The sequence below is a fragment of the Symphodus melops genome, assembly GCF_947650265.1.
Source record: "Symphodus melops genome assembly, chromosome: 19".
Classification (NCBI taxonomy): Eukaryota; Metazoa; Chordata; class Actinopteri; order Labriformes; family Labridae; genus Symphodus; species Symphodus melops.
The window spans coordinates 17,781,024-17,793,771 of NC_136709.1; the positions used below are offsets into that span (position 1 = coordinate 17,781,024).

At 39.7% G+C, this 12,748-nt stretch overlaps 1 protein-coding gene across 2 annotated transcripts in view; it reads left to right on the forward strand.

The window, feature by feature from the left end:
- The window catches only part of efna2a (ephrin-A2a), an 80,826-nt gene that overhangs the window by 56,735 nt on the left and 11,343 nt on the right, over positions 1–12,748 (forward strand). The window lies entirely within an intron of this gene.

Sequence of the window (12,748 nt, forward strand, 5' to 3'; positions counted from 1 at the left end):
ATTAATACATTAATAACTTGAGCAAATTGCCTTAGACTTTTGCCAGACATTAAAACTGACTTGATATTTTAACAGAAACAACAAGCTTGACCTGAACATGCTTGGTTAATTTGTAGATTGTTTGCAGCCAATAAGGCAACAAGTATGAGTAAATCACAGCCCTGTGGCATGTATGACAGATAGTTGGTGTCTTAAATGATACAATGATGTCCCCACGACATGTACATTTTGGACTGAGTATAAAACAACCCTTTTTTGTCCTTTTCCTGGACTAGGGAACATAACACAGCATCTTTGTTCTCATCTAAAGACTTCAGGCTCCCACACCTCTTCTAACATATATACAGTATGTGTGACCTGACACTGAGAGAGGGTGGATTTGTGTCTAGTGTCTCGACAGTACAGGCGTACTACCGGGAGGAGGAGATTGTTTTTTAGTGTCTCTTGAGGTTTCCTCCCCTGAAAATGAAGAGCAGATGCAGCAATAGAGCAAGGGCGAGCAGTTTTTACAAATAGGTGAAAGGTTGCTCTGTCTGGAGCATTTAGATCTCATCACTGACAAAAAAAGGAATCACTGAGTCTGCACCAGAGCTGGGCACACGTCTGTTATCTATTGATCATTAATTATCAGCACTTATTCTTTTATTGTTTTTTAATTTAAACGAACATTATCCAAACCTTTAATTTAACTCTGCTTGTGGGTATTTTACCAATTAGATCTCTGGAGGCAACATCCTCGGATAACACACCTGTCTCTCAGTCTACTACTCCAGCTTACAGATCGCAGAGCAGCCGGTGTTTTAAATTAAGCTGGCTGTTTGTGTGGAGTGTCTCCTTCTTGGCCTGTGAGCTAACAGCTGCAGCAGGGGGCACGCTGTTAGCTAGTTTAGTAGAAACTTGTTTTTACTGAGCTCGAAGCATTGTTCTTGTGAGAGAAAGTTTTCCTTCCTTTGACAACACCTCACCGTTATATTCTTGTCGTTTAACTCGAGCAGAGAACAGTAGTGCCAGTATTTCTGAGACAGACGCTCACAGCTAAATGATCACCTGCCTGTGTTTGTTTCTGGCACGTTTTCTGATCACTGTTAGTGTCTGCGTTATTGAATCTGGAAAGTGACAAAGACCAGTTACTGCAAATAGTGGTAATAGAGTCCCAACACTGCTCAGAGCTATTGACATTGCAATCAGCTTATTTATATGGTTACCTAACGTGATGTTAATTTAATTATTAATGGTGTTAACTGCTAAATTAACAACTTTGTTCACAGAACTAAATTGAACTTTTGATAAATTAAGCTAATCTCTGGTCTTCACTCGCTTATTTTTGTATTTCTCGCAAAGTTGTACAGAACGCTGCGTAAGGCTATACATGAGGGAAAGTTGGATTTTTAAAAAAAAAAATGTTTTGCTGGTTTTTAACTAAATATTTGGACGTCATGGTGATTGACAGCCAAAAAGTTTGTCCCAATCTGTTTTTTTATTTTATTAAAACTGCATCATGTATAAAGAATGCATGAGTATCGATGAAATGAAAAATAAATCAGCCAGCTTCCCTTCTTTAAACATTGACTCTGTGGATACGTGACATCCCTGCAGTTCGCTGGCACAAATCCTTTCCTGTCTTCGCCCCCCTCCCTCAGTGCTGAGTGATTCTTATTGGCGTGCTCGGACACCAGCCATCAGCTCCTTCGCTCTTTGCTTCAGGCAAACCTTGTCGATACCAATTCAGCCCCACCGCTGTTTAGGCTGTCTGCTTTGCGAAAGCAGGCGCTGCATCATGGTGAATGCCCCTCAGAAAACAAGGAGGGAGATACGGGCATATCATGCACTCTGTCTGTCAGCCTGTCAGGTGTGTGCCCGAGCTCTCATCTCGTCTGTCTCTCTAACTCGTTCTGCTTGTCCATCCGTCAGAGGCTTTGTCACTTTATCTGTCTGCATTTGGGTCCTTTCTGTCTGAACTTTTTTGCATGTATATTTTGGAGAACTCCAAGGTGACAATTATCTCCAGAGGGGGGTTTAGAGATTTTTTTCAAACTGGATTTGTTATGCTAATTCTAGACAGTCAGCCGGTCTGTGTCTACACCTATGATGAGAAGCATGTCTGTCGGCCTGTGTGTGTGTGTGTGTGTGTGTGTGTGTGTGTGTGTGTGTGTGTGTGTGTGTGTGTGTGTGTGTGTGTGTGTGTGTGTGTGTGTGTGTGTGTGTGTACGTGTGTGTGTACGTGTGTGTGTGTGTGTGTGTGTTAGGGATTGGCACAGGCTAATCCACAAGGGGCCTGTGTTTCCCATATTGAAGAAATACACAATAACCCCTTAGATGTGTTTAACACAGTGATCTATGGGCGACAATATTCAGAGTGACAGATGTGGAACTTAAAAAAAACCAAACATAAATTGTGCTTGGTAATGTGGTGTTTGTTGTGTTTTTGAAGGTTTATTTTCCCTAGTTGCTGCAGCGTACGTACAGTAGGTTATTCATGTGTGTTATGTTGTGTCTGTTGCTGTTAGTGCGCATGGATCAACTGCTGATTTGCATAATTAAACATGTGCATCTTTATGAATCCCAGCGTTTTAATGTGCGTGTCAACGTGGATGTTCATGTGTATCTTTAGGAAAGCATTAATGTATTCTGTCAGTTTGTGTTTATATGTCTCAGTATGGAATATTTCTGTACGTATACTGTATATGTGCTAATGCATCCCAGCGTGTGTTCGTGTAGGTAGGGAGGTGATGTGTTTACTTTGCCCCACATACCTACGCATCAGCAGCAATGCAGCGGGAGTCACAGGCAGAGACGACAGCATGAGAAAAGGAAAACCTCATGCTGAGAGAAAAGCAGCTAGAAAGACTTAGCAGGAGGAAGATGTCTGTGTGTGTGTGTCTGGATGTGTGTGGAGGAGTCATTTTAAACAGTCAAAAAGAGAGTAGGAAGCAGGAGGAGGCAGGATGGGGAAAATACACAAATGGGGAGGGGGTAAGAAGGATTCAAAAGCAATAATGAAAGACATGAAAAGTGCAAAGAGGAGAAAGTAACACATTTCACAAGATGTTTGCGTGGGAGAGGGAGAAAAAGTGAAGGAGGACAACTAGATGAAACAGGAGTTCGGAGAGATGAAGATTGAGGGAAGGAAAAAGGAGCAAAACAGAGTGAAGACAGGGGCAGATGAAGATGGAGAGATAGAACCTGAGAGTAATGTGGAGTTAATTGGAGAGGCATTGAGAGTGACTGAAGCAGCAGCGCAGCAGACTGAGACAGCCACGTAAGTGATGCCGCTAACAGACGCACGCATCGCTGCTGCAGCTTCTTCCTGCCAGAAAACCAAATGAAGTAAAATTGTGCACATTTCAGATGGTGAATACGAAATTTTACATTTAAAAGACAGTTTTTCATTTAGCCAACAGCGCCCGGAATTGGCCATGGCAAACCAGAGATAATGGTGCAATGGTATCTGGTAGAAAGCGCAAAGGATATTCATTACTGCCAATGATGATAAACTCAGAGCTGGCAGAAAGTATCACCCGCTGTGTGCAGACACAAGTTGGCAATACAAGTTGAATCTTCCAAAGTTTTGCCTTTAACTGGAAAAGTGAAAATGTAAACTTGATCCATCCCTGTTTTGTCCAGTTTTCTACTTGCCTAGCTTCATGGAAATAGAAAGTGATGTTTAAAGTGGCAAGAGATCTTTTTAAATGTTCAGAAGACTTCATCTAGATATTTGCTCTTGTACACCTATTTGCTCATTCCTGCCAGCAATAATGATTTGATAAGTAGCATCATAGTAATCTTTTTCCAACAATTCAAATGCATCCTATTCGTGTGATATGGTTGTGTTCATTAAAAAAATAGACATTTTTGCCTCACTTTAATAATCTTCTTTGCCACTATGTCCATGCACATCATATTCACTGGTCTGAATTGGTCTGATCGCTGACTTGCATCCACTCCTAAACTCACCTGAGCACTGCCATTGGCTGGATGAAGCACATCAGTTCTTCGCCCAAAAACGTTCCATGTCAGCCAAAATAAAACATCAAAATACAAGCAGAGGACAGGCTCTCTGTAGACACAGTCATCACCACAGGCCCATAAGTAATGATTGAGTGCAAGGCCGGATTAACCATTAGGGCAACTGGGAAATTGCCTAGTGGCCCAAGATCTGTAGAATCCCCAGGGCAGTAAGTGCATCAGCCAAAAATCAAGTTAGATCTCCCTCTTCTTTGGCCTCTTTTTACATAGTGCGACTGCAAGCTGTCATACCCCTCCTCTAATTCTGTGGTAATAAGGGCTATAGTGTTGTTTTCCGGAGTGGCAGTGGAAAGTTTCTGCCTGGCACACGGTTGTGTTCATTTGGCCCTGATTGAGTGGCCTTACTTGTTAGTCTATTATTTTTTTTTTTTTTAATAAATGCCATTTGACACATTGTACCAGTGGAAGCTGAAGATAATTTCCATATGCAGTAACACATCTTTACTTCTTCGATCATTTCCTGGAAGAGCTGTGTTGAAATACTATCTTTTAACTTAAACAAGTAATCTTTGAACATTTAAAGAGCGTTTTATCATTTCAACATGCGAACAAAGGTCCAGATGTGTTGTGTTCATTAAAGATGATTGTGCACCTTATGGTCTACTGGTAAGTGCAGTGGTCCCTTTATGAATCAATCTAATGGTAATGTCAATAAATGGAAATGGCCTATTTCATGGTCTGGTAACATCAGAAGTAACATTACGGACGATTGGTCCTCATGGTTACAATAACAAACACATGCTTAAGGTTAGGTAAAGAGGTCCTGTAGGTCAAGGAAACTAACAGCTGTCTCCAATGTAAATCTGCCTCAGTAAGAATCTTTTATAAAGCAAAGTCTGCACTCATCAATCCTTGAACTTTTCAGAAATTATCTGAAAATGATATTTGCACATGGGATGACGATTCACAAAACAGAAATTAAAACACTTGCAGAACCTAAGACTGTGGCTCTTGGCTACAGATTCAGAACACGATAGGATGGGATATGATACTCTTTATTGTCCCCATGGGGAAATTCACCTCCGACTCCAAGTGCTGCATACAATACAGTAAGCTGCTCCTGTATAAGAATTACTGAATAACAGAACAATGCAAATAATGTTGAAGGAGATTACATGAAAAGTAGAAGAAGTTGTCTGCATATACTGGGATTGGAAAAGTTGTGAGATCTCTTTTTAAGTGGCATCCATGTGAACAAAAAGCTAAAACATACATGACAATAGCATTTAGGCGACAACCCAATTAATCCAAAACTAAGTAAAGCAACTCTCAATTCAGCCCCTGCAGGACGAAAGAGGGTTCTTGAGTCTGTTCTTTCGGACATCATTTGATCTCTATCAGGGTTATAGTTTTTTTCCTGAATGTCTTGTCGGTCAAAACATTGCATCATTCCTTTTCTTTCCCATGGCTTTTGTTTGTGTCTTTGAACAAAAATCTTGACAGCAAAGGGAAAGCTTTTGAGTTGACTGACACACACAAGGGCATGTAGTTGTTGTTTTTTTCCCAAAACCATCGCATGAATGAAGCATCAACAAGAGTGACAGAGGAAGATCAAGTGAAGCTGGAGAGATGGAGAAAGTGATGTATGGAGAAAGGGGTGATATAGGGAGAGTGAGAGACTGGGGGGAGAATGTGTTCGAGAGCGAAACAGCATCCTTTGATGTTTGTCCGCTGATCATGCCTGCTGTTGAGGACCCAGGCAGGTATGGTAAACATCCAAAGCTTCTCCAACCACAGGCTTTGATCACAGCCATGTCAAAGATGATGTTGATGACTCAGTGGTGTCAGAATATTAAGAAGTGGCCACTACACACAGAGAGAGACACACACAGTTATTACTGTACCTACAGACACACCTACAGTGCATTTCTACTTTCTTATCCACCTGAAGTGTGCACTTAATATCCTAAAAACCCTTTTACATTCTTTCATTGCATTGTGCACATTGTGCTTCAAACCATCAGAAAAAGGAGCCTTTTTACATCCAGATAAGAGCCAGCAGCCAAAAGCCAAGTCTTTCAATAGCATGGCGCGAACCTTGCCAAAAAATGCAATTGCACTGAAACAGTGGGGAGAATCTGTGAGACATCAGGGGATTACAAAACTAAGCAAACCATCATATCATATTGCACAGATTTACACACAGACTATATTAAAACAAGCACTTTTGAAGCCAAAAAAAAAAAGCTGAACAACAAGATTTCAACCCCAGTCTGTTATGTGGGAATATTTTAAGGGTTCTTTTTTTCAATCAGTGCTGCTGAGCTTCAGAACAAAACAATTTTAATATCTATCTTCTTGTTTGTCCTTTCTGAACCTAATTACCAATTTTTTTCAAATCGGTGGCTTCACATGTGGAAATTATTATTGACTGTCAATATGCACAAAATACAAAAACCTATCTTTTTCTGGAAATGAAAGGTAATCAAGCCTCGTCACCCAGAGATGAAAATGATATTCGTCCTTGTAACAATAGAAGTTTACACACAATGAATAAATGGATTAGTTGGACTCTGTAATTTTGCACTGTACTTTGCTGTAAGCTACCTTTAAGCCTCTTCATGTAGAACTCTGTGCCACCGTGTTTTAGTATCTGTCAAATTATTCTGCCGGGATAATTTTTTGTTTGTCGAACATCCAGGCAATTCCAGTGAAAATTGGAGCAACCTGTGTTTTTTCCACTGTTGGCTCATAACCATTCACGGTGCTCTCCTGTTTGCCAAATGTGGGGATGTTTATTGTAGTCTGCAAGTTTGCAACAGTGTCTTCTTGGATAGAAATATAATGATGAAATTGTACTTGTGCACTCAGGCTTTTCAATTTCAATTCAATTTGTGTACTAAAAATGTACCAATAAAAAGTGTAACGTGAGAGGCTTTTAGCTAACCGTTAGCTTGTGTAGCTATACCATCACCTGAATCTTCTGTTCTAAGATAATTTTCTAAACTTTACAGAAAATAGTGGCTCAATATTTAACTTTCCAGATAGATTTGATATGGTTTGCTCACTATTAACAATGTTTTTAGGCTCAAAAGCTCTAAAACCACACGTGTCTGCTTTTGGTAACCAAAAAGCTAACCATTAGCAACTATTGGGCATAGCATGGATTCAAGAAAGTGTTAACGATTTGTGATGCATGAAAAATCAACAGTTACAGAACTACAAAAAATCCTCATCAGTAAGAAAAGACGAAAACACTACTAATCTACTTATCATATTACAATATAATTAAGACAGAAGCTAGACAAACAGCTGAGGATCAACCAGGTTAATACAGTTAATATACAAATAATTCACATTGCTGTACAACTGCTTTTTGAAGTCGATGTTTGACACTGATTAAACTGGCCATTTCCGCCATTTATTCACTTCCAAACATGATGCTGTAGCTACACCTTAATTCTGCTCTTGCTGAGCATGTTTGGAAGAACTCATTTGTGTGAGTAATATTGTCTGAGACCAAGACAAACAACTCCTCTCACAGACAAACATCTTGTTTCCATTCTGAACATGGCTACAGCTTAGGACTTTGAACCAACAACTTAATATTTGTATTAAAGAAAAGATGTAAGGTGTCACATGGCTTAAAAAATATGTAAACCTACGCTATGTGGCTAAATAGCACAACAACAGTGATGTGATGTATTTCAGTCTGTTTTTTTTAAAAGCCCTATCATTGAGTTGTCACATTTAATCCTGTATAAAAACAGGTTTTTATCTGGCAGTGTGGTGGCCAGCATGTGCAAATGTAGTCAGAATGAATTATTTTGGTTGTCTATGCTGTGAAGTCAGAGTAACATTTTTATTTTAAAAGGGTGGATTTTTTGTTGGACCAAATTGTGCAGTTTATATTTTTGATTAAAATAAAAGCCTCCCATGAACTATATTTGTCTGTTCCTTGAAGTGATTCTCATCTCCCAATGTGGCCTTTAGCGAAATTGAGTTTGACGTTTCTGTCTAAAAGGGTCAGCCTACCCAGATTACAAAGAGTGTGTTTTCCGTTTTTGGAGGCTTATGTTTGTTTTTGTTGTTGTTTTTGTTGTTCTGCTTTTGAGACATATGTGTCTCTCAGATTTGTGCTGCAGTCCCCACTGGAGACAAATGTAATTTTGCTTGGTGTGGAATTGAGAAATACTCTAAATAAATGCAACAGCAATGTGACTTTTGAGGAGTACAGATGCTCTAGATAAGCCTCAGTCAGACATCACAGTGAACAGTTTTCAGCAAAGAAACTCTCGACATTGGAAAAAGCACTTAACATTGGTGGAGGTTGCTAGCTAGGCCAAAGATTACATTTCAATTGGGCTCATGTTAACGTATACTATTAACTTTAAGGCAGGAGATTTCCTCTGTTTGGTCATGGAGTTCAAAGCGGTCTGTTGACTGACAGCTAGCAATCTAAAACTAGCTGCTGGCTGAAATGGGCTAAATTAAAAAGAGGCAACTAATCCTTTAAATGTTATACGACTTTTTTTTATCTGGGCTAGTTGAAAGTCGTTGGACCAAGCACGGTGCTACACCGGTGCTAGGGGTGCGCAATAGCAGAGTTCCATCATGTCTAGCCCCCGTAAAGCCCCCTCACATATTTTGGTAGTTTTGTTTTCTTTTTAGATAAACTGTAAAAATAGCACCCCAACTTATTAGTCAAACTCCCTCTCAGCAGTGGGAGAAAAGAAATTGGACGTTGGATTAAACTAGCCTAAAATCAGACCTCCTGTTATTCACCTCTGCATACCACATATTTCAGGATGCTTTATTAAGATAGGGTCTGGTGTTAGATAACCCACCAATCACAGCAAAGTGTGTTGCATGAGTTAGATAAATGTAAAAGTACAGGGATAGGAACAAGACGACTGGAACATGAGATTAACAACCAGCCACTTTGCAGGACCCTGTATATTAAATATATATCACTACAATATACACATTCTTTTAAATACTGAGTACCTCCTGAGTACAGAACTTGAAAACAGAGCAATTAAAATACCGCCTACAGTTTTGTAATTTATTAATCGTACACAATTTTCTTATGGGGATCAGCGCTGTGGAAACTTTTTCACAAAACTTTGGTGTACTAGTGATGCTCCCAAAAGCACTTAAGAAATAATTTATTTCTCCTTTCCTGCAAAATGCCCTATTTTTAATCCCTTGTCCCCAATAATCTTAATTTTTAATACCAATTTATATTTTATTGGTACCTGATTCATTCGATAAAAACTCAGCTGTTAGTCATGAGCTGCATTTTAAAGCTCTTCTGAAGGATACTTCAATTTTAGTGAATGTTTTCTAGTCTGTAAAATGTTGGATTTGGTTTAAAGTATGATCACAAACATGCACACTGAAAAAAAATACCTACACACACACACACACACACACACACACACACACACACACACACACACATCACAGACAAAGAGTCTATGAAGAGGAGACATGCAGTAAGTGAGAGTGCATTCCCATGTCTTTTTGGCTAGTGCAGTGTGTGTGTTTAATTCCAAATGACATGCAGCCTGAAGAAGAGGAAGGGGATGCGGGGACACAGTCTCATCCTCACATAACTGCACCGGGACATGTACTGTTTAACAGCGTGATGTGCGTTTGAACCCATCTGCACACATGCACCGTTTCATCTGGTCCTAGTGTATTAGGAATGCAGACGGTGTCACAGGAGCAGGGCAGGGTGCTGAGTGGCTTAATACAACCTAATGTATCCTGGCACATTAGCCTTTTCTTGGATTGAGCATCCTCACTCAACGAGACCCACTTTACCCAGCTCTCTCTCACACACACAAACACACACATTGCACCCAGACACGCTTGCACACACGCTTTATTATACACCCAAAGTGCTAATGCTCAGATGGTAGTCGTCCACAAATGTATCCGTGCACAATCAATAGGCAAAGCACATTTGTCTGAGATGGAAAACCACAGTCGTTCAAATTGAAATAAAAGGCAGAAAAACTCCTTCTCCATCTGCTCTTCCTCCAGCTGGCCTCCTCGTCCTCCTCTGCTCCCTCCTTTCTCTTCTTTTTTTTATTGTCTTGCTTCATAAAGTCTCATTAGTTTTCTCTCTCTCTCTGTCGCTCCCCCTCTTTTTACATCCTCACTCTCTACCTTTACTCTCTGTCTCCTCCTTTCTTTTCTGTCTTCTAAGCCTTTTTTTAAAAAATTCTCATTCTGTGCATCTCTCCCTCTGTTTCTCCCTCTGCTTTTTCCTTTTTAGTTGTTAATCAGAGTTGATTGGGAGCGGAGAGAGCTGAGAGGAGCTCCCCGGTGGATCAATGCCTCTAAATGATCTGTTCAAGGATCCCTTTAGAACCTGCAAAACTCTCTCTGATAGAGCAGCGAGGCATGAAGACGCTCATTTCACATCTAACTCACTTCCTGATTTGCCCTCTGGGAGAGGGATAGGACTGCCGTTATTGGGATAATTTGTCCCAAAGCTAGATATCCTGCTAACCAAGAATGCTTAGACCGAAATGTCTTCATTCCAAGCAATCAATTACTGCCAAGGTGAGGTTGGAAGATGATGAATTTGTTTAAAAAGCTCAATCTGTGTGCACCATCTGAGACATCAAGATTGCCCGACAACTGGGTTTGTTTATGCTCGTCTGATTGAAGACATTTTCCTACGTCTCAAATTTACCAAGCATCAAGAAAACAAGATTTGATAACGTGCAGCGGCTGCTCTTTTAAATGTATTTGCCCTGGCACATTTGAAATTAAATTAGCCAAGGTGGGGGATGATGATAATGACGAGAACCACGCAGGGCGAAGGACAAAGTAAGGGTTTCGGATGTGAAAATGTTCACATACTCCAAGAGATTTGATTTTTTTTTTTTTTTGAAACACTCGATATCACACTGATTAATCTGAAGCTACTCTTCTGAATGTTGGACGGTTGGCTGAAGGATTTCTCAAAGTGAAACTTGAATTTTGAAAGGCCCTCGGTTGTTAAAGATGCAAAAAAAAAAAAGAACGATGATCAAGTCCTGCCCTTGGGACAAATTACTTATGGATTGCTTGTGAATAAAATATCTAAAAATGTGAAATATAAATACTGCTGAATTGTATTTGCTCATGGAGGATGAAAGCAGATCTATACATAAAACAACATTTGTGTGTTTTTGAAGGCGTGTTTAAACAAATGCTACATTTCTGAGCACAGATTCAAATATTGATGGATCACTCAGTTCTAAGAACTTGTTTATAACACATACTGAAAGATTGCTCATACTGGAGCTGTCAACATGAGATTTTTCTGCATAGACATCTGAGACTGACTTTTTAAGGGTAAGCTGGATGAAATCCTGTATTTACTCTACAGTCAGTGAACCCCATGTAGAGACAAAAACCAACAATGAATTAGTTCCACTAACGAGTGTTGTCTGTGTAGCCGCGAGGCAGATATGTGGTAACTCGTTCTTTTGTTCTATGGACAGTTTTTCGTTGTCCAAAAAATTAATTAAAGGCTGTTGCACTGGGTGTTCCTTCACAACCATAAACATGTTTTTTAATCAGCAGCTAAAATAAACATCCGCTTTAAAACTGCAGTACCCAGCTGCTATGTGACATATTTAGTTCCTTTTTTTGATGCTGAATGTTTAGTTTTCAAGGGAAAATGATAAAGCCACAGAGAAGATGGGGGTATGCATAAACAGACAGAGAACATATTGCTTACATCTTTTTAAGGCTTTTGTTGACAATAACAAAAATATAGAATATCTTCATGCTTTTAAAAGGACGGTTTCCCTCCAGTGACTTTCCCATTGTAACCACAAGTTCCATGCGTGTAAGCAACATTGGCAGGAAAACAAACACAAACAGAGGCCTGGAATATTTAAAAAAAAAAAAACAGCCATATGTTTTTAATATACTGCTTCGCTTTTGCTGTGCAGAGACAGCTGAGAAGGGATTTGGGGAGCCGTCGTCTCATGTAACTTCCGTATGTTACCTGCTTCTATTTCACAAGCTCGTTGACTGGGTGCCACGAGGAGGAATAAAAGCGAGGAAAATAACCGCTAAAAATGGAGAGACAGTGATCTGCATGTGTAGAGAACTGAGAGGACATTCACCACGGCCGCTTCAATACACCGCTGTAGGGGCTGATATAGTAATGCTTGCTCTCCACCATCACACGACCCACTTCTCTTGAGCATCATATGAAAGGCTTATTCAAACACTGGGAAGAAAAAAAAAAAGAGAAGATTCTAAACATGCTAATAAATCCCATGAAGCATTACTTGCAGAGCTGTATTTGCTTTTATGCAAACTTTTGCCATTACCGCAGGAATTATTGTAGATTTTTCTTCCATTTTGTTGTTTATCAAGATTTTTTTTTTTTTTTAAACCTCCTCTGGGTTTATTTTCTTACTTTCATCACTCATGTGGTTCAAAACACATCTATAAGAAAATGTTTTGCTGAAGTGTCCTTGAGCAATGTATTGTGTCTCTGTGGGTTGGAGTTCTTTTTTTTGACCTTGGATCTTTATGTGGAAACACAAAAATGCCCTATTAGCGAGCATACAATCTGATATAATTACAGTACACAGCATGACTGCACTAAGTGGACACACACCGCAGACTCCCCTAGGCTGGGCAATCACACAGAAATCCAATACCGCTTGTAAATATTCATAGTATCATAGAAAATGTATAAGGTTTTTCCCTCAGTAAACTATTTCTGAAGCCTTCTCACCTCTTCACACTGATTGTGTGC